The sequence below is a fragment of the Myxocyprinus asiaticus genome, chromosome 36 (assembly GCF_019703515.2).
Source record: "Myxocyprinus asiaticus isolate MX2 ecotype Aquarium Trade chromosome 36, UBuf_Myxa_2, whole genome shotgun sequence".
Classification (NCBI taxonomy): domain Eukaryota; kingdom Metazoa; phylum Chordata; class Actinopteri; order Cypriniformes; family Catostomidae; genus Myxocyprinus; species Myxocyprinus asiaticus.
Window position 1 is genome coordinate 26,033,720 of NC_059379.1, and position 23,789 is coordinate 26,057,508.

The 23,789-nt window shown below is 42.0% G+C and overlaps 1 pseudogene; it reads right to left on the bottom strand.

The window, feature by feature from the left end:
* Positions 1-23,789, bottom strand: part of LOC127427203 (dynein axonemal heavy chain 9-like) — a 272,019-nt pseudogene that overhangs the window by 142,446 nt on the left and 105,784 nt on the right.

Below are 23,789 nucleotides of genomic sequence, written 5' to 3' on the forward strand. Positions count from 1 at the left end.
CTTGATCCAGATGCTAGCATCCTCCTCCTTGGCAGGGATCTCATTAGGGTTCATAAGGGCTGACAACAGATCAGTGGTCCATACAGGGCTCCATTCACCCAGAAGTTAGACCTTGAATGGGTTGTTATTGACGAATTGTGTCTTGGAGGTGCTCATCGACCTTCTCATGTGAATGTTTTCAAGACTTCCACACTTGAGAGTGGTCGCCCAAGCTTCTTTCCCTGTGACAAAACTGATGTACTTTTAGTTGGTTCCACAAATTTTACATCTCGCCACTCTGATCAGTCTGTTGATATTGATGGTGTCCTGGTCAGACGCTCCTCTACAGTCAGAAACCTCAGCATTATTTTTGATTCTTCACTCTCCTTCCTCCCTTCTCTCACAAAAGCTGCTTTCTTTCACCTCCGTAATATTGCCAGACTACACCCCATTCTCAGTATAAAAGATGCAGAGACTCTTGTTCACACTTTCATCACTTCACGACTCGACTGCTATAACGCCCTCTTTTCTGGTCTCCCCATTAAAACAGTCAATAAATTGCAATACATTCAGAATTCTGCAGCTCGGGTCTTCACTTATTCCAAGAAATCATCTCACATCATCCCCATTTTACATAGACTGCACTGGCTAACTGTTTCTTACCGTATTCAGTATAAATGACTCCTCACAACATTTAAAGCTCTACATGGTCTTTCCCTACATTACTACACAGGTCTTATTCATCCCTACACACCATCTCGCTCACTCAGGTCTTCTGACTCCGGTTTACTACTCATCCCACGTTATAAGCTAACATCACTGTGTTGGGGCTCATGTGCTCAGATAGGAGACAACGGCAGGCCTACACACCATCATAAAACCTGACTGCAGCCTGTAGGAACGCTCAAAGCTTGATAACACTATAACAGTGCCAAAATCAAACAAAGGGAGTCCAAACAGACTACAGATCCCATCAAGCCTTGCTCACTTTACACCTAGGTGTGAAATTCTAAAGGATCGAACTCTCAACTCCTATAGGGTGAAACGCACGATAGAACGCATCCCTCAACCATGATGTCATCGAGAGTATAAAACTCCAGAGATTCCTCCTACGCTTGCTTCCAGCAACAGTATGCACTGCGTCTAGTTGCAGCCCTGCTGCTCCCAGGTGTAGCCTCATTGCCCAAGGAAGTAACGTACATACCTGATCTTTGGCCATACAATCTCCATCTCACTGGACGAGCCGAGATTCTCCGTGTTCCACCAAGCACACTAACGGATCCAAAGGAGACCGCCGAGCAATCCGCGTCTTACCCTTTTGCCTGCAGAAGTGAAGGTTTCTCTTCCTTCTTTAACCAAGTTGACTTCACTGATATCTCTGCCAACCCGCCGAGAATCAGCTGCCGTACCGCCCACAGACAGAGCGAGGAAACGGCCTCCCGTCATCACCCGAGCTTCAAGGAACTGAGTCGGAGTCAAACGACAGACGAACACACATTCTACCCTCATCCTCACGCGACTCAAATAAGAGGTTTACGTCTGGGCTGAGATAGATTATTATAGTGTGTTATTCTTGTGAATCAAGGTTATTGCTTGTACAGTTTATGGACCACAGAGTTCGCTCATTGCTGCTAATAACAACTCACTGTTACCACGAATGAGATTTGCTGTGTTGTCATTCAACCACGTTGGGCTGTTTGTGCATTTCCGTCATCACGGGTGAGATCGGCACACTGAGTTTATCCATTAAAGAACCAACGACAGCGGTGGATGGATTACGAGCTGCTCACCGCATCTCTGAGTGATAAAACTAACGGTTGCTGTCTCTCCCACGATCGCTAAACCGGCTTCGGTGCCATCGCCCTGTTCTCTATCCCTCGTACTAACCATACACACACACGACCCCTCACAAACATACCTGCACACACATTTGGCGAACAGATAACTTGGCCCTAAGTTATCGTACCAGCAGCGGAGACATGCGTTAAACAGGCAGACGCCATTAACCAGTCTCTCCACCCACATTCTCTGGCCAGAAACCTTGCACGACATACTCTCCATAAGAGCCAGGCTGCCATTTTGTGCACTCCTTCTCTCCTCACACACACACAATGAATGTTCTATTTATTTTAATAATTAATAATTATCTTTGATGATTGTTGATTTGAAGGATTAATAAGCTAATGTTAATTCCAATCAATGTTCTATTGATTTTAATAATAATTATCTTTGATAATTATTATTTATTGCTAATAACCAAACGAAGCCCCAACAACTGGGTGGCTGGGCTTTTATCACTACTGTTCCAGAATTATGGAACTCTGTCCCACATTCCCTCCGTGACCTCAACACCAAAAATGATTTCAAAACCCACCTCAAAACATATCTCTTTGTCCTATGTCATTCCCTAGATGTTATGTTTAACATATATATATATATATATATATATATATATATATATATTTGCTTGCTAAATGTAAAGCAACCTTGAGTTTGTAGAAAGACGCTATATAAAATAAACGTATTATTAACATTATTATTTATTATTAACAAATATTGCAGGTTAAACAAATATACACTTGATAATTGTGATTCTACAATAAAGCACTGCTACATTACAGTAATTTCATGGCCCTGTTCACTGAGAAGTCACAGTATACAGCTGTCTTTTACGGGATAGTTAAAAATGAAAATTCTCTTATTTACTCACCCTCAAGTCAAAGTCAAGTCAGATTTATTTGTATAGTGCATTTAACAACAGGCATTGTTTCAAAACAGCTGTACATGAAATTATGCTATGACAGAAAATAAATGAATATAATGCCAATAGTTAGTATAGTTATTATTGTTTAGAACTATTATTGGTTAAAATTAGTAAACTAAGTAAGTGTTATGGGTCAATGGTTAAACAAAATTATTTTTTTATGAACTATAAATTTTATTGTTAAAGTCATCTCTGTTACGTATGTAACCATGGTTCCCTGATGCTGCGTATGATCGCCATGGGACACCGTCTGAGTGTCACATGGTCTGAAGCTCTTATACAGTCACGGCAATTTATTGGCTGATGGTGATTAAGCGACGCCCCCTAGGGAGCTACATTACAGGCTCCATAAAGGCACTTGCTTTTGTGCCATCAGGTCCGATTTTCTGCAAAAGGCACAAGCCTATGCAGCTGCTAGAGTGTATGGCCAGCTACACAGTGTCTCGTTCCCCTCAGGGAACCAAGGTTATGTATGTTACCGAGACATTCCCTTTAGTGGTACTTGAGCTGCGTATGATCGCTATGGGAACATAGACTTTAAGCGGTGCTGGGGCAACCCCTGCACCGAAACGCTCCTGCATTTTCACTTCGCGCTGGACACAAAGAAGCAAAAACATGCCACTTAGACTTATACAGCCTTCTCGTTGATGGAGCACAGCAGGGTGATCCATCATTCAAAAGAGCACCCCATTGAGGGGCCACACCCATAACTTCCACAAGTCTGGCCAGGGTTACCAAATGCTGCCCCGTGCCTGAGACAACATGTTCGCTCTGACTGGAATCTCCCAAGGCATCTTTTCAAGGAGAGAGACCAGAGTCGAAAACCATACTTGAGATGGCCAATTCTGCGCCACTAACAGAAGCCGAACCCGATCCTCCTGAACCCTCTGCAGAACTGCGTGCAGCAGACTTATCGGTGGAAATGTGTAAAAACACACTCTCGGCCACTGGTGCGCCAGCGCATCGATCTCCAGTGGTGCCGGGGGTGAGAGAGAAAACCAGAGGGGACAGTGCGATGTCTTGCTCAAAGCGAACGGGTCCACTTCCACTCTGCCAAACCTCCTCCAGATTTGTTCCATAATCTGAGGATGTAATGTCCATTCTCTGGGCGTCAGACCCTGTCTGGACAGGAGATCCGCCCCATGTTCAACTGGCCAGGGACACGTACAGCTCGTAGGGACAGTATATATATCTCTTGCCCACAGAATGTGACGTGCCAGCTTTAGCATGGCATGAGAATGCACCCTTCCATGGTGACTGATGTAGGACACCACCGTCCTATTGTCTGACCGGATGAGGACATGGCTGTCCTGAATCTCTGGAAGGAAAAACCTTAAAGCCAGCAGCACCATGAGCATCTCCAGCCAGTTTATGTGCCAACATTGCCGCTGGCCTGTCCAGATTCCATAGGCTGGATGACCTTCATGTGCAGCACCCCAGCCTGCGGAGGAGGTGTCTGTCTTTATCACCTTGCAGTGGCACACCTGTCCCAATGGAACGGCCAACATCAGAAGGCGGGTCCATTTCCATGATAGCAGTGTTTTGTAGCACCCACATGTCACTCTGAAGGGACGAAGTGCATGCGTCAGTGGTTGAAGTTCCTTTGTGGAGTTTATCCAGCACTGAAAAGGTCTCACATGCAACATGCCCAGAGGAATGACAGTGGATGCTGCAATCATAAGCTCCAAAATCCTGTGAAATGTTCTCACTGAGAGAACATGTCCTACACTGAACATTGCTAGACACTGGCGTTATGACAGAACGTGAGCTAGAGACAGGCGAGTCTAGAGAGACTTATTCCTTGGCAACAGGACCCTCTTGTCTAGGTTTACACGTAGTCCTAGTTTGCTCAAATGGATGAGAACAACATCTCTATGTTGGACAGCCAAAGTCCCTGAGTGAGCAAACCAATGAATCATCGAGATAATTCAAAACGCGGATGCCTTGAAGCCTCAAGGGCATCAGAGCTGCATCCATGCATTTTGTGAAAGTGCGTAGTGCCAGTGCAAGTACGAATGGAAGGACACAACATTGCTACACTTTGGCCCCAAAACCGAATCTGAGAAAATGCCTGTGCTTCAGCACAATCTGAATATGGAAATAAGCGGCCTTCAAATCTATTGTCACAAACCAGTCCCCCGGCTGTACTTGTGACATTATTTGTTTCTGTGTCAGCATTTTGAATTGACATTTCATTAGGGTGAAATTAAAATGTCTCAAATCCAGAATGAGATGTAAGCCGCCGTCTTTTTTTGGGACCAGAAAATAACGGCTGTAAAAGATGCATTCTCTCTGAGAAGGGGGAATCTCCTGTATTGCCCCATTTTCTAAGAGCGAGTGAATTTCCTGAATCAAAAACGGGGCTTCCCAAACAGAAACGTCTGTCGGAACAACCCCATTGAATACTGAAGGAGCCCACCTGAAGTGAATGACATAACCGTGCTCTATCGTTCGAAGTACCCAGTTCAAAATGCCCTGCAACTGCTGCCAAGACACTAGATGGGCAGACAGAGGAATTAATGCATGGCTCTCGCCTGTAGTGCGACATGTAACCACTAGATGGCACGCTTGGCTTACTTTTGGCGACTACCCCACAACCAGTGGCACATTGGAGGGCGTCCTTCATGCCTCTACTACTGTGGCTGGTTGAATGGGATTTAATAATGTTTGTGCCTTTATTGTATTCAGAAATAAATGATGAGCACCCTAAAATTAATTTACAGCAGGGACGCTGAAAGAATAAAACTTTTCCCTGCTAGTTGAATGGGAAAGAGTGTGTGAACATTGGGGGGAATGTTTATTGAGAAAACTGGTTCGCCACAATGTCCCTGGCATTCTTTATGGGTGGACAACGTGTGGTGCTTATGTTCACTGTGTGTTTTGTTGACACTTGTGCTTGGTGAACACTGAATTCTGTTATACATGTCTTGAGACCTTTGGTCATGGTTTTTTAATGTTCGCTTCCCAGTGCTAGCTGTGGGGGAAACTGAATCATATTCTGGCTATCTGGCGTTCAAGGCATGTACAATGGTGAACTCATCCCGATACTGTCCTAAGGGCAAACAAGAGAAACAGATATGTTTTTACGGTCCAGTTTCATTCACTGAATGGGAGCTTACCCTTAGTTTCACCACAAATCCATCAGGGTCACTTCTGGTGTCCTGCCAGCCATTTAAAAGGGGCCGGGCCAACATCCAAATGTGATAGCAGGAACGTATGAGGACCCCAATCCCTCTGAAGTGGTGCAAAACTTGTGTCCAGCGATTTATGTGGCTCTCTGGTGGGACGTTGCTAAGATGCCGGACATGAGCGTACCAGAGCTACAGCAGGCTTTTCTCTCTTTGCAAGGAAGCATCTGCTGGAATGTGGCAGTCTGCTGTTTTACAGCACAGAATTTTTCCACCACTGACTGGACTGCATCACCGAACAGCCCAGATTGTGACACAGGGGCATTCATTAGGAAGGCCTTGTCCTTGTCACAAACATCCATGAGCATAAGCCACAGATGGTGTTCCGCCGCCACAAGGCCTGCCATATATTTTGACCAACAGCATGAGCAATGTGTTTGGTAGCTCTCAGCGCCAAATCAGAAGCCCGCATAGTTCCATGATGGCCTCAGCATCCAGCACAGCTCCCTTATCTAAATTCCTCATAAAATTGGCTTGGTAGGCTTGCAAAACTGCCAGCGTGTGCAAAGCCAAAACTGCTTGTCCTGAAGCCAGGTAGGCCTTGTTCAACAAGGACGAAGCCTGTAAATCTGTCCGCTAGGAGGCAAGGACTCAGCCTGGCCTCCGGCGAAATCCACAGAATCCGATGCCGCCGTAGACATGGCATATTTGTCCTTAGCGCGGAAGGAAACCACTGTGCGGGCCTCAGGGCTAGGACACAAATGCCCATGTGTAAACTCCACAGGAGAACATCGAGCCGAATCCGGGGAGAGTGAACGAGAGAACCGAAAGTCGGCCTGCTGCTCAGCTCCCATCTCCTTGACATCCGTGCCAGCATCCCACGAGTCACACGTCCATATGGCACTGCCAGAATGAGCATGCGGCTTGACTGAATCTCTTCCAAAGGAGGCAACCCTTTCGTGGAGCATCCTGACATTCATCAAATCACACTGTGGGCAATCTGAACCCTCCAACGCGGCCTCAGCATGGTGAAACCCCAGACAGGGCCCTGTCCAGAGCCCCGATACTGCCTGCCCATTGCACACGGCGCCCCAGCCTGAATTCGAGGCATCCATCATGACCACAAATCTGCACTAATGGCACCAGGGGGATGATTGATTTTATTACGCCTGGGGTGGGTGGTTCGCGGCGAGGCAGAGCAGATTCCCCACTGGGAAGATTGTCCAGGGGAGGCGTGCTGCCCCACGAGCCTGCAATGGTGGCCAGTGGCTGGGGCAGGTGAGCGGCCCCTAGAACCAACGCACTTACCTGTTTGCTGGATTTCTTTCAACGGAGAACAAGGGAACGCAAGATACTTGTGTCCCGCTCGTTGACCGGAAAGACTTTCAGCACCTGGCCATCATGAGCACGAGGGCCGGAAGGGCTGAGCATTGGAGAATGACCCAGTGAATGAGGAAACTGCTCTTTTATTGACAATTTGGTTGCCGGGGCCCAGAACGGGAGCTCAGAAGATTCGTCCGCTTCTGAAAGCAGAAGCCCACCCTCTGATGCTGCGACCGATAACTCATCCTCGTCGCAAGCCCTGAAAGAGACAAATCTGCCTTGAGGTGGACCACCTGCATCGCTCATGAACTCTTCCGGGCAGAACGAGCGTGCTGGAGGATGTGAGGACCGCGGAGACTGAGCCGGCGGAAACGCTCCCATATCTACATCCAGATCGCCCACGGTGCTCACCGACTCAGCCGCCTGAGATTCAACCCAGGACGGACCGGGTCGGGAAGCAGCCACAGTTGCTCTCTGCTTCACGAAGAAGGAAGAGAGCTGCGACCGCAACGTTCTCATGGGTATGTTCTCGCAGAGAGAACATGACCACTCCACAAAAGCTGCCTCGGCATGCTGGTGACCCAAGCACTCGAGACAGATTTCGTGGCCATCCGGTGGGGAGAGATATCGGCTACACCCAGTAGCACAAAGGCGAAAGGACATCTTTAAAAAGATGCCAATCGTTTGTGCGAGCTCTTTTAGAGAAAATATACTCTCTTGAATATACTCTTTTTACACCTGTGGACTCAGCTGCCGAAGCGCTCAGGGGAAGCACAACACTCGACTGTGCGTGGGTGACCTCTGATATGTGCTGTAATTCCAGCAGCAGATAGCAAGGTGACAGGATGAACACAGACATGCGCTCGGCTCCGAAGAACAAGTCTGAATGTGTGGTGCACGCCATTTCCTTTTATACCCGTATGTCCGGGGCGGAGAGTGGCGTGCAAATTCCACTTGCCAATTTTCATTGGCCTTTTCTGAATAAAGCAAAGGTGATTGGGGCTCTCAAGAGTGAACCCCTAGTGTCACTACATTGACACAATGTCGAGTGAGTGACAGACAGGGAAATAATTTACACCAAAGCAGCCTCTCCACCTCTACACCCCCAGATGTGGGCAGGGGCCAACTATTTTGAATTGATATCCACTAATTACATGTTAAAGGGAATCCCATCTCAATAAAGCAGCTTGGAGCACCACCAATAATCTTTCTGCCTCATTAGCAGCTTTTAGTTTTGATTTCTATCTAGGCTTGCTCTCTTCTCATCCTCAGACTCTGAACCACTTATGTAAATAGGTTATTGTGGTGGGCATTAATCTCTAACAGCACAATAGGATGTCTGTTGTATGTGTGAATTTTGATTTTACATTTTCCGTTCTCTCTCTCACAAGTACAATCTATGCACATAAATGAGCTTTCTGGTAGCTTTTCCATTTAAAAAGGTTGTGGAACCGAGGATGGAGCCCTGAAACCATTACCTGAAGATGAAAAGAGTGTTTCAGCAGGTCTGTGCTTCTGGGATTAATGCGAACACACTTTTTAAAAAACAAGCTGCTAATGTATGAGCCTTTAGAAAGCATAATGCAGCTTAAACAGAAGGACACATTAGAAAAGTAATAATATTTAAATCATAATAATTAGCAGAAGTTGTTCAGCAAAGTGCTGCTGAGAACACAATTATTGGCAATAACAGGATTTGTTACACTTGCAGTTGACCCAAAACCGTAGTTCCAACGAAAAGTCGCAAATAGCATCGCAAAGTTTTGTGGTTGGAACTACAGTTCATTACCTGTGATTAGAAGAATAGTTTCTTGTTAGTTTGCTGTGTGGACATCATTTGACTTCGCCAATGCTTATATATCTTTCATTCAATATATATCTTTCATTCTGTCAAGGCTTTGACCACATTTACATGCACTTAAAACGTTTTATTCTGGGGTTTTGCAGAAAGGGATGTTCCATGACGCGCTTCCTGACTCCTCCTCCACGTGACGCATGACCTTACCAACGAGCTTACGTCATCCCTCTCATGAGCGCACGTCACAGAGATGTACGGAAGCAAACATTTGTAGTTAAAAAGTATATAAGTATCATTTTGTTTCTAAAAATAATCAATCATTAGCGTTCAGAAGAACTTTATTTGTCGACTGGAGTCATGTGGATTATTTTGATGCACCCTAAATACTCATTTTGGATGTCAAAAAATGGAGTACATTCACTTGCATTGTTTAGAGGAGGAGGCCTGAAATGAAATCCTAAAAGTCTTAAATTCTGTTTTGATGAAGAAAGAAACTCCGATACATCTTGGATGGCCTCAGGGTGAGTAAATTATCAGCAAATTTTCATTTTTGTGTGAACTATTCCTTTAATGAACAACATGGCATACTGCTGCGAAGTGTGTGTTGACCATTGGAAAAATAAATTGGCTAATGGTACATGATTTTATGGCATTAAAATGAATCTTCAGAGCTGTAATGCAAGCACTCACTAAGATAAAGTAACACTGCTGAAGCTTTCAAGAGCATCTAATGCTCTTCCTATTTTTCTCTATGAATATAATTATTCTTAACCATTTCAACAACACTGTGCCATTATTATGAATAATGAGCATGTCAGATGTGTCTAATTGCAATAGGAAAGTGGCAGTTTATAGCTTTGTTTTAAGGACAGAAGTGAAGAAAAGAAGGAAAAACAATGGGATAACAAAAAAGGTAAATAAGTAATGTGCTTATCAAAAATGCTAATCTAATATGAGTCATTATATAATTATCTTGTTATTTATTATGCTATGCTGAGTAGGTAACTCCGGGCTTGGTTTATAATTTAAAGGCAGCTACTTCAAAAACATGCAATACACGTGACATGTGAAGTTGCCCTTTTTATTAACTTTTATTTTGTCCTTTCAATTTAGTTTAGCTTTCATTTGTTTTTGTTTATTTATTTACTCTATTACTTTTTTTGTTTTTTACAGTGCTTTCTGGTTTCAGTTTAGTTTTAGCTTTTAAGTAAATTTAGTTTTGATCTTAATATTTATGGGCTACCAAATGTTAATGCATTAACTGATATCATTTAAATATGTTTAACACTTTTACATTTCTTAAGGCCATTTATTGTTATCGTTATTCAATGGCATTTTCATATTAATGAAGGTAAGCTGTAAAATTTGTTCAGATATTTTTATATTTTATAATACACTGTGTATTTACATTTTTGGGGGGTAATTTTAAGGTAATTTTGATTTTAAGTTACTGTAGTTTTGGTGTTATGAAAATATATTTTTGTTGTGTTTTTATCTGTTTTTATTTTTATTTCAGTTGTTTTTCATTTGAAAATGTTATCATTTAGTTTTCGTTTTACATTACCTTTTTTTTTATTTTATTTTTTTACAGGGGTCATTACATGATGAATCAAATGTTCCTTGATCTTTTGACATACAAGAGGCCATTGTACTATAAAAACATACTGTAAGTTTCAGAACTGAAGACTTCAACAACTGAAAACAGCTGATGACATTCTTTTTCCCCCAAAACCGCCGCCTGAACTTGATGAAGGACCAGAACACGAACCTTATTCTTCTGTTGTGGAGTTTGTGGAGTATCTAGCAGAGCAATTCACAACACTGGAAAACTGGAAAAGATTGTGCTAAAAAGGTGGGTGTGTGTTTTTCTCAGACGGGAGTGGAGAACAAGTGTAGGATAGTGGAAGAAAGATTGACTTACCAGATAGAGAGGGAATGTGAAAGAATCCAGAAAAAACTTGAACTCAGCATTCAAGACTTGGGCAAGTCAATGGTAGATTGTTTGAAGAGACATGATCCCTAGATTGACAAGTTAAAAGCCATTATTACTCTCATGTGAACACCAATACATCCACCTCAAAGCTCACTTATTTCTCCATCAGTTTCCAAAGTCAAGAACCAAACCTACAATGTTCAAAGGCTGTTGAAACTTGTTGGAATTTGTGGAACTTGTGATGTCACAGGGACCAAATACATCTGCATATGACTGCCTCCAGCAAGACATCAATGCCTATTTTTTTGTCATTGCACCTTGCCTTGCAAGAGGATAGAGGGCCTGTCATGAGAGATTCATTGACAGCAAGGGGACTTACACAGGACACCTTCATGTGCCTATCTGGATTTAAACATTTTTTTTAAATAAACCTGCACTAGATGAACAGCTTTGACCATTATCATGCGTCTCGTGCCACTTTTAAAAGATGCAATGTCAAGTTAGAACTCTAAAAATGAGACCTCCATCCTGTTTCATCTTGCTGTTTGCTGTTGTGCTGTTTTGAAGACATCCCATCTGTGCTATTTTTAATTGTTGGTCTTTTGTAAACATCCACTAGATGGATGTCTTTGATCATTTCGATGCATTTCCGGCGATGTGCACCACCTTTTAAGAGTAGTACAAGAGCAACTTTTATAAATATGTCTCATTCAGCTGCTGTCACTGTCTGAGAGAACCACATACCATTCTGTGTGTAAACAAACACAGAAGATGTGAGTTGTCGCTCCTGTGAAGACCAGTGTCTCTGCTTTGACCTGTTGAAGCATCCAACATCACAATGGATTGTATTACTGTAACGGGGTTCTTACAATGGGCAAGGAGGAGGCAGGAAATGGCAGAACAGTTAACATAACTGTAATGACAGAGAGAAACTGAAACTGTCTCTCTCTCTCTCTCTCTCTCTCTCTCTCTCTCGAACTGGTGCCTCTGGCTCCTTCCTGGAGGGAAGGTGTTGCACTTCCGGCTGTCCTTCTGCTGGCAGGTCTTCCCCACCTCTCTGGAGCCCTGGGAGAGACGAGGGTAGGGAGAGGGCAGAGGGAAGTAGCGAGGGGGAGGGACAGAGAGAGAGAGAGAGAGAGAAACTCGCTCGCCGGTCCCTGGACACACAATTGCCTGGTCCTCAGCCAGTCCTCCGTCCTCTGGCAGATGACTGCCGCTCCTCCCCTGGTGGAAGGCAGCGAGTCCTCCGACCCCTGGTGGAAGGTCATGGCTCCTCTGCTTCCTGGCGGACGGCTGCGGCTCCTCCGTTTCCTGGCAGACAGCAGCAGCAAGGGCTCCATGACAGCGCATCCCTCCTCCTTCCTGGGTTTTGGTACCAGTTGAACGGGGTTCTTACGATGGGCAAGGAGGAGGCGGGAACCGGCAGAACAGTCAACATAACTTTAATGACATAAAGAAACTGTAACATAACATAAAACACACAAAAACGCACACACACAGTGGCGGCACCTCCGGTCCGTCTTTATCTCCCTCCTGGCTGATTAGGACAATTCAGCGCTGGGCGTGTGTCCTCACGGCCCGGCCACACCCTCCTCCTTGTCACAATTACGTTTGCTTATTCAGAACATTTCGGCATGGATTGGATGTTTTGTCTCATACCAGCGACGATTGCTTGTGAACCAGTCACAATATAATATAAGATTTGCAAAGGCACTGTTATTGAAAGATGGGGCAGTTAAACACTACCAGACCCGTGAGTAAACCGTTTCATTCATGATTGTTTCAAATGTCATGACTGTTTGATAGTTGCTGCACTTGAGTGGACATTTTTATACATTTCGATAAAAAATGTTGGGAGTACGTTGTGTTAACCCTGAAATATAGTTTTATAAATTATAATGTGAAGCTTGTTCATTTTCTTCCGACTGAGTTTCAAATATGGCTGTATTTGAGGGGCTGCACGATGTTAGCCAATCAGAACAGTGGGCATTTACATTGATGTCTCTAAGGGCCAGATAGCTTAAAACTGAGCATTTCAGACAGAGGGCCAGAGACAGGGTGGAAAATGATCATATATTATTAAATTATGACTGTTTTGGTGCAAAAAAAACAAAAAACTTTACTGACATTATAAGTGGACCTCGGGAGATAATAAAATTATAAAGAAAGAGTATGTCATGACCCCTTTAATTCACAAAGATAACACTGTTTTGAAAAGGCACATGAACTGACGCATCCGAGTAGTGGTAGTGTTGAGCTTCTCCAAGCCGTATTCCAGTCGTTCCATCTTGGTGGTGAGATCCTGTCTCTTGAGAGCCAGCAAGTTGTGATACAGCTGAAAGGACTTGGGCATTGTGTAGTTATATCGCCACTCATTGGCTAGGTAGTCCCTTGAGGTCTTATTCATGCTTACATGTATGTAGACCATGAATTTACTCACCGAGTCCTTTACCTCTGTCTAGATATGTGAGAAAATTTACAATGGAGTTCATACATGACATACAGGCTAAATTACCAGCATTTTGCTAAAAATGTCATTCTGTCCTACTGGGCCATCAAAGCCATTTCATTTTCCCTTGAAATATAATGCAGAGACTGGTTGCAAATCGCCTTGCCCAATCTAATTATTTTCTTCGTAACTTTAGGCGCCCCGAACTTGCAAAAAATTACACGCTGCATTGAGCGGTATTTGCACCTGAATCTGTACAGTCGGTCTCATTTTGAGATTGCACTGAGAAGTATTATTGTGGTAAGAGGAGGTTTGATCCTGTCTTAAAAAATCTCTTTCCAGTTGAGACTTTCTGAAAGCTTTAGATTGAGAGAATTTGTTTATATTGTTTATTGGTTCTATAGTCCCTATTAACCCAGGTCAAAATGCTTTTGATGCTGTTGAAAACGGCAAACTTTGGGGTCCCTGTAAACCATGAGTCGGGGCACAAGTGGTATTGTCTAGGGGTGGGAATTGCCATAGACCTCCCGATTTGATATTACAACGAAATTTAGTTGCAGATTCAATATGTATAGCGATTTTTATTTATTTAATTCTTAATTTTATTTATTTATTTTTTTTAAATATTGCAATTCCATTCATCTAGCGATTTAATGTAACGACACATTTACTGTAGCTGTGTTTAGAAAGATTTTTTTTTTTGAAGAACAGTTGTGTCTGACATGATATTTGTTTCGCTCTGCAATTTAGAATTTGCAGGTAAAAAGTAGGGATGTGCAAAACTACCAATTTTCATAATCGACTAGTCGGAGCTATGTCTGAGCTATTAGTCGACTAGTCAGTGTTAAGGAAGCTATATATAATTTGCTGAATTATGTCCATGTGACCCTGATCAAATGTATTTCATGGATATATGGACGCTATGCACAGCCCTTTAACATTGTAATAAACTGATATTTAACCAATAAATAGGCTAAATATCTATAACCTCTTATCGTGCAAATCTATCATAGTAAGAAATAAGAGGCTCCAATACAGTGCGACACAAAACCACTCATGCACATCCTGGATGCACAATGAAGCACTTCAGTATAACCGAAGCACTTGATGTCACTGACCGACTGACCTACCTACGTAGACGATTTAAAATCATTTGTCTCAAGATTCGCGATTTGTAACAGAATCTATTGTGTAGTTTGATTAAATATGATTGTAAATTGTGCATAAAAATTAAATAAATAATTGTATTTAGAACCCCTGTGAGCAAGCTGAAGGTGACTGTGGCAAGGAACTCAAAACTTCATAAGATGTTGGTTAATGGAGAAAAATAACCTTTGGAGAAACCAGGCTCACTGTGGGGGCCAGTTCCCCTCTGGCTAAACAACCTGAATATAATGCCAATATTAGTTATTTGTGTGCAGTGCAAGTCATGGTTTAAAATTTGTAAATTAAGTAAGCCTTAAGGTCCAGTGTTTAAAAAAGAAAAGATTTTTTATGAACTTTAAGATTAATGACTAATGTCTTTGAAGTCCATCCTGGATTAACTGCACGAATTCACATAGATGCACTGTTCTTTGTTAGTTGGCTGATAAAGGCTTTTGTTGGTAGTTAAATGATAATCTATGTATTCCATTTCAAGAGTGTAGTCCATCAATAGACAAAGGTGATGCAGGCATAGATCAATGAGGTGCATCGCAGTTCAACCAGCAGGTCATTTCGGTGAGGTTCGGTGGGGACCATCCTAAGTCCAAGGTTCAGGCAGTGGCATATGAAGTATCCGATGTCTTACAGTTGGAATTATCATCAGTTCATCCTCTGAAGTCAAAAGACTGAAGTGATGTCTGGCTAGCACCGGCTGTAGTTTGTCGTCATCACTCAGTAACACGAAGCAGTGGAGTCCGACACCAAGCAGGAACGGAGCTGGATCTGGCCGGCTCTGGTAACCTCGGGATATAAATCCCGATGTTGAGAAATGAAAACAAATAGAATAATATTAGCGTAGATGCCATTCAATTTTATTCAGAGTTATAGATCATGATAGATGTTTCTGGTTCCGGCAGACCTAATTAAAGCAGCCTAATTGTGAGTTGAAGGATAAATTAGTTGAATGCCTGGCTAAATAGATGAGTCTTTAGTCTAGACTTAATCTGAGTGAGTGTGTCTGCATCCCGAACAGTGTTAGGTAAACTATTCCATTGTTTAGGAGCCAAATATGAAAAGGATCTACCTCCTTTTGTGGATTTTGATATTCTTGGAATTATTAACAAGCCAGAATTTTGTGATCGTAATGAATGTGACGGAATATAGCGTGTCAGAAGGTCACTTAAGTAATGTGGAGCTAGACCATTCGAAGCTTTGTAAGTAGTTAACAGAATTTTAAAATGAATAAGAAATTTAACAGGTAGCCAATGTAACAACGATAAAATTGGGTTTATATGTTCATATTTATTGGTTGTAGTCAGCACTCTGGCAGCTGCATTTTGAACCAGTTGAAGTTTATTTATTGATCTTGCTGGACATCCTCCCAGTAATGCATTACAATAATCAAGTCTTGAGGTCATGAAAACATGAATTAGTTTTTCAGCATCAGCAACAGACAGCATGTGTCATAACTTAGAAACATTTCTGAGGTGGAAGAATTCTGTTCTACAAACATTGGAAATTTGATTTTCAAAGGACAGATTGGAATCAAATATAACACCTACGTTATTTGCTGTAGAAGACAACGTGAGAGTCAAATTATATTTTAGCGGCTTATTTTTAGAGGTTTTTGGTCCAATAATTAGTACCTCTGTTTTGTCGGAATTGAGTAGAATGAAATTTCTGGCCATCCAATCTTTGATTTCATTGATACACTCTGCTAATTTGGAGAATTGTGAATTTCTGTTGGGAAACTTATTCCATGATTCCTGACAGTAGTGGCTTGAGTCTCTATTTCCACATTCCTTACGATAGAATCACCAATTATTAAGGCTCTCAATATGATTCTTAGTGGGTGCATCACTGAGTGGGGAGAATCAATTGGAAACCCTAACAGGAAAAGGAGAGTGATGTTGCTTTGCTGAGTGAGTATGCCGCCAAGACGTCACCCAAACGCCCTGCTGCGGGGGCTCTACATCTGGAACCAAAGTGTGTGTGTGTTGCTCGCTGTACTACTGGCTTCTCTTTCTCATTGACCTCCACTAGCGTTTGGATGCGTGTCTCTAACTCATTAACCTTCTCCGTTAGCCTGACTTATTCCTTACATTTATCACATGTATGTCCCTCACTGCTGACAGAAGAAGCTATAGTAAACGTGGCATGCAATGCAGGAAGAAATAGCATGAGCGGATGCCATGACTTACCACAATTGTTTGATTTTATGTTGTTATGGTTGTTCTTGAACGACGAGGGTTTGAGATTGATGTGGTTCGATGTAGTTCCTGATCAGCAGGGGTTCTCTATAAATACATTTATGCTGTAAACACATGGTATATTTGTGACTCCTACACAGAGTAAAATTGCTAGAGAGGCAAATTTAAAGGGACAGTTTACCCAAAAATGAAAATTATCTTATCATTTACTCACCCTCATGCCATCCCCTATGTGTATGACTTTCTTCAGCGGAACATAAACGAAGATTTTTATATGATAGGTGTGGGTGAGAAACAGATAAACAGATAAGTCCTTTTTTACTCTAAATATCCACTTTAACTTTCAGATGAGTAAGTGAAAGTGGAGATTTAGAGTAAGAAAAAAAGGACTTACATTTTGAACTGTTTCTCACCCACACCAATTATATCGCTTCCGAAGATATGGATTTAACCACTAGAGTCTAATGGATTACTTCTGTGTTTCTTTTATGTGATTTTTGGAGCTACAGAGGCCTGATCACCATTCATTTGCATTGTAAAGACCTACAGAGCTGAGATATTCTACTAAAAATCATAATTTGTGTTCTGCTGAAGAGAGAAAGTCATACACATCTGGGATGGCATGAGGTTGAGTAAAAGATGTGAGAATTTTCATTTTTGGGTGAACTTTCACTTTAAAGATTAGGTTCACCCAAAAAGGAAAGTTTTGAAATCAATTACTCACCCTCATGTTGTTCCAAACCCATATGTCTTTGTTTCTTTCACGGAACACAATAGGAGATCTTAGCCAGAATGACAGCATCAGTCACCATAGTTTCCATACTTTTATTGTATGAAAAATTAAATAAAAAAATATATAATTCAGCTTAACATCTACTTTTGTGTTCCACAGAAAACAGTCAGTCAGGGTTGGAACAACATAAGGTGAGTCAGTTATAGCAGAATTTTTATTTTTGGGTAAACTAGCCTATGCCATATTTAGGGTTAGTGGTAGGACTGTGGGGGTCACATTCGCCACTGAGTGGGTGACTTACCTCAATGTGCTTGACCTCCCATAAAACCCTCAGACTGACCGACTCCAGCGCCTCCTGTGGCCACTCATGGAACCAGTCAATGGCAGTGCAGTTGACCACTGCAGGAAACTTTCTACCATGCACCCTGAGCTTGCTACCCACAGGAGAGAAATAACAATGTTCAGTTATAACAGAAAACAAAATGATTAAGTTTGTAAGAGACAGAACTGGCCCAACAGGTGACAGTTCTATCAGCTGGCCTGAAACTCTTTCACACTCACCTCGGGTGATAGGACCATAGTTATTGTTGAGCCCTGACCATGACCATTACACACCCCCAAAAACACTATACATTACACATCATTAGACACATGCAAAAACAAAGATGCCCCCTACTGCCATCTTCCCATGCACTGTACAACACACAGCAGAATCAGCCCCCGGTCAGCCTCCCTTGAGACGTGAGTCTGCTTATGTTTATCTTGTTACATTGCAAGAGCTGGGAACTCAGTGTTTGAAGCTTGACCAAAAGGCATTTACAGAGGGTGTATAGAGCTTAATGTTTCTCAGAGGCTGTAGGAGCTGCACTGTGATGAATGTTCATGATGTTCATGAATCATTCTTGCTCACACATTTTAAGTTGCCTTCGGACATGGTCGATAAAGAACTTCCAGCAGTTTACCCTGGTGTCCTTCAGACCCATGCCCCACACTTCATTCCTCAAAGAACTGATGATGTTCTCCACCTCGTCATCAGGATTTCACCTGTGATAAAGACAAAATAAATATATTGATGCAAGGTCGTTCAGACAGGGTGCCGACGGCAAAGGGGCTGGATTGTTTGATTAGAAACAACATTTGAATGTTGGATTTTTATTTGAATGCTGGCAGAAGGCCCAGACAGAATCTGTGGACTGTGTTTTGCACTGATTTCAGAGGAAAATCTGCAGGAGTCTGTGGAAAGGATTTAAACATGGTCAAATGTGTTAAACGGACCTGAGAGTAGTACACTCTTAATGGTAGCTAAAAGCAGGTTTGGGCAAAATTCAGAATTTCGGTACAGGCTCCCTTTGAATCCATGAGTTGGAATTTGAATTGCATTGGCCACACCCCCACAGGATGTTACGCTGGAAATGGAATGACAGGAAAAGGAATTTACTGAATTGTAATTCAAAGAAAGTCAACCAAAAAAATAAAAAATAAAAACTAGGCAAGAACAGATAACTTCTAACTAACTGTTCCGTTTCAGTTTTACATCTGGTATGCCTGCTATATGCTGTTTGGATCAGTTTTAAAGACTTTGGGGTAAATTACAGAATTTCATTCTGAACAAATAAGTGTTCTTACATTAAGGTCCATAAAATTAAAGTTAACATATTAAATATAATTAAATGTATGTAGAAATGAAATACAAATTTCAATAGGTGGGTCAATGACGTGACACTCATTTCTTGTCCGCATCTAATAAATTATTCAAAAATATATTACAAATGCAATTCACACAAAATAATTACATGAATACACCTCTTCTATAATGAACATGTTTTCAATTACTGAGTTCAAAGTCATTTTGATCTTTTTTCTGGGGCTAAATGTCATGTGGTGCAACTGTCTGGAGACAGTTAAAAAAAAAAAAAAAGTCTCATTAAAAGCTGGAATTCTTGAAAAAAGAAATGTTGGCATGAGTTGTGCTGAATAATCTTTTATTATTATTTCTTTAAAAAAATGCAGTGGAACAATTTTATTTTAAAATATAAATATTTGAAAAAAATGTGTCCACCAAATCAAAGTTGTGTGGCACAACCAACATCCATCCATCTTCAGCTCAAGACAGCTGGGATTGGCTCCAGCACTATCCATGGTAGGGTCTCAGACCAAAGGCAGGGACAGGTGGCCAGTCCATCACAGGGATGAGACACACAGACATACACATTCACACACACGCAGGCAATTTGGAATTTTCTATTCACTTAACCTGCATGTTTTTGGACTGTGGGGAAAACCTGAGCACCCAGAGGAAACCCACAGGAACACAGGGAGAACATGCAAACTCCACACAGAAAGGGTGAGCCAGGACTCAAACCAGGGTACCTTCTTGCTGTGAGGTGACAGTGCTACCCACTGAACCACCGTACTGCCCATTGCAACCAACATGTAGGTAGAAATTTTGTTGTCGTGACAAAAAGCATAAAACAGAGAAGATCTCAGACCCACAAGACTGTGTGAAGATTTAAAAACAAAAAATTATTTTGTCATATCATTAAAAATCAATATTTTGACATTTTTATGAAAAGGCACATTTTGTTCAGGTCATTTGGTGCAACCATGAGAAAACTTTTTGATATTCTTCAATAAAAAATTTATATTTGTTAAAATTAAAAATTAAATCACCTTGAAACATATACACTATATTGCCAAAAGTATTCGCTCGCCCATCCAAATAATTGATTTCAGGTGTTCCAATCACTTTCATGGCCACAGGTGTATAAAATGAAGCACCTAAGCATGCAGACTGCTTCTACAAACATTTGTGAAAGAATGGGCTGCTCTCAGGAGCTCAGTGAATTCCAGCGTGGTACTGTGATAGGATGCCACCTGTGCAACAAGTCCAGTCGTGAAATTTCCTTGCTACTAAATATTCCACAGTCAACTGTCAGTGGTATTATAACAAAGTGGAAGCGATTGGGAATGACAGCAACTCAGCCACGAAGTGGTAGGCCACGTAAAATGACAGAGCGGGGTCAGCGGATGCTGAGGCGCATAGTGCGCAGAGGTCGCCAACTTTCTGCAGAGTCAATCGCTACAGACCTCCAAAGTTCATGTGGCCTTCAGATTAGCTCAAGAACAGTGCGTAGAGAGCTTCATGGAATGGGTTTCCATGGCCGAGCAGCTGCATCCAAGCCATACATCACCAAGTGCAATGCAAAGCGTTGGATGCAGTGGTGTAAAGCACGCCGCCACTGGACTCTAGAGCAGTGCAGACGCGTTCTCTGGAGTGACGAATCACGCTTCTCCATCTGGCAATCTGATGGACGAGTCTGGGTAGCCAGGAGAACGGTACTTGTCTGACTGCACTGTGCCAACTGTGAAGTTTGGTGGAGGGGGGATTATGGTGTGGGGTTGTTTTTCAGGAGCTGGGCTTGGCCCCTTAGTTCCAGTGAAAGGAACTCTGAATGCTTCAGCATACCAAGAGATTTTGGACAATTTGGACAATTCCTTGCTCCTGTTCCAACATGACTGCGCACCAGTGCACGAAGCAAGGTCCATAAAGACATGGATGAGTGAGTTTGGTGTGGAAGAACTTGACTGGCCTGCACAGAGTCCTGACCTCAACCCGATAGAGCACCTTTGGGATGAATTAGAGTGAAGACTGCGAGCCAGGCCTTCTCGTCCAACATTAGTGTCTGACCTCACAAATGCGCTTCTGGAAGAATGGCCAAAAATTCCCATAAACACACTCCTAAACCTTGTGGAAAGCCTTCATAGAAGAGTTGAAGCTGTTATTGCTGCAAAGGGTGGGCCGACATCATATTAAACCCTATGGATTAAGAATGGGATGTCACTTAAGTTCATATGTGTCTAAAGGCAGATGAGCGAATACTTTTGGCAATATAGTGTATTTGAAAATGTTTTTTAAATGAATGATGAAGTTGTGTACACTCATGTACTCAAGGTGCAAGTAAACTATTTTAATACATTTTACATGATGGTTGCACCATATGACATTTTTTAAGTCATTCATTTTTTTGTACAAAATGCTATAAATGTTTTTCAAACAATATGTAAAAACAACATGAACTCAACGATTACATGTCTATGAACCTGACACTTGTTTTAAGCCAGATTCTTTAAAATGTCTAATTATTATCACCTCAGACAACCTTATTTGTCAATGACACAGGTGCCATTTCAAACACTGCTTGTTTTCATAATCAAATACAGTATAATGTTTCATAATTTCATTATAATTCAGCACTCTGTATGTTCTCAATTCAGTACTGAATGGCACACAGACCTGGCTGAAATAATTTTTTAATTAGCCAAAATAAATAAACACCCAACGTTGTAATTGAGTAGGAGTTGTAATTGTAGGCGTTACAATTTTGCAGACATTTTCTGAGCTTTCTGTGTGCACATATTCTGTGTGGGCCTGGCTATCAGTCTTACAGTGGATTCCTTCTTTATTTATTTTTTTAACCACCAGAATAATAAAGTGCTCTGAAAAAACAGCCATATTTCCGGTAACAGGAAGGCACCCTATCATCTGCCATGGTCCTTATGGCTGACAGAAAAAGCAAGCACTATTGATGCCAATGGCAGAGACACAGCAAGGTTTACCAGATGCTAAAAGGTCGTTCACCAACACTAGGAACTTCTCATCTGCAACCTGGGCATCTATCATGAGAAACAATATTTTCAATGCCAGCTTTAATGTACAATGCTCCCTAATTGATCTGAAAATACACAAAACTACTTTCACATACCACCAAGCTCCTCATCTCTGGAAAATGCCCAGCAGAGCACTTGGAATAAAACATATTACAGGCATAAAAGTTGATGAGCTATGTACAGAATAATGTGCAATATGATGCTGTGGTCAAGAGGTCCTCTGTGTATCTGTTAATTATTCCATTATTTTTCTGGCTTTAGTAGGGTGCTCTCTGAATTTTTACCTATTCAATTTATACTCAAATAAGGAGCTTTACAATGAAAAGTTCAAAGAGTTCAAGTCTCATACAAGTGTGAATTACAGCATTGTAACCTACTTGGTAAGCAATTTTTGTTTCAGATGGGGTAAGGTAATGCTGCCGCACTTTCAGATCAGGGATGGATTATCTTTTCTTCAGCATCATCTGAAAGACCTCCAGGGAGCTGATGAACGCTGCCAGCCTCGTCAGGCTCTGCTTCCCACTTCCTCCCACTCCGACCAGCAGAGCGTTCCCCCTTGGAGATTCCAGGATCTGACTGATACGGCAACTGAACCAGGAGAGAACAGTGAAGATGTGTAAGGTTTAAGGAAGTAAAGCAGGATGTGGAGTAGAGGAGGAACTTTTTCCAATGTTACCCTGTCGACACATTTTTTTTTTTTATGACATTCATACTGGCATAGATTGTACCAAGGTTAATATCATTAATAAAAACATACAAAAACAAAAACTGGCCAAATATTTTTTCTAACTAAATAAATATAAAAATGGAAAATTGCAAATTGCAAAAAGAACAAAAACTAAAATGAAACTAATGTGCACTAAAATATACATTAAAACTAAATCAATTTACAATGACAATTACTTAATGGCTGCTTCTTGAGTAATTGGGTGCTTCTTTTTGACAGAATACATACTACAAACATATATTTTTGTGTGGGTGTGATTGAAACAAAGCTGAGGGTTTGAATAGCCTGTTCTGTGGGTTGTGCTTAAAAGAATATTCAGGGTTCAATATAAGTTAAGCGCAATCGATAACATTCTTGTCATAATGTTGACTACCACAAAAATTAATTTAGACTAATTCCTCCTTTTCTTAAAAAAAAAAACAAAGCAAAAATTAAAAAGTTACTGTAAGGCACTTACAATGGAAGTGAATGGGGCCAATTTTTGGAGGGTTTAAAAGACAGAAATGTGAAGCTTAGAATTTTAAACAAGCACTTACATTAACTCGGGTCGAAACGAGATGGAGATGTGGAGATTCCAGAGGTCTGGCTGCGGGTGCTGGAGCGTGCCCTGCCCCTGAGTGAGAAGGTCCCACCTCAGGGGAATGCGCCAGGGAGGTGCTACTGCCAGGAACATCAGATCCGAGAACCAAGTCCAGTTGGGCCAGTACGGCGCAACAAACAGGACTTGCTACTCGTCCTCCCTGACTTTTCACCAAAGGGGGCAGTGAGAGGACTCTTGGGAGGTGAAAAGGTCTACCTGCGCCTTCCCGAATCTCTCCCAAATCAGCTGGACTACGTGGGGGTGGAGCCTCCACTCCCCACGGAGCGTTACCTGCCGTGAGATCGCGTCCGCTGCATGGTTGAGGACGACTGGAAGGTGAGTGACTCGCAGAGA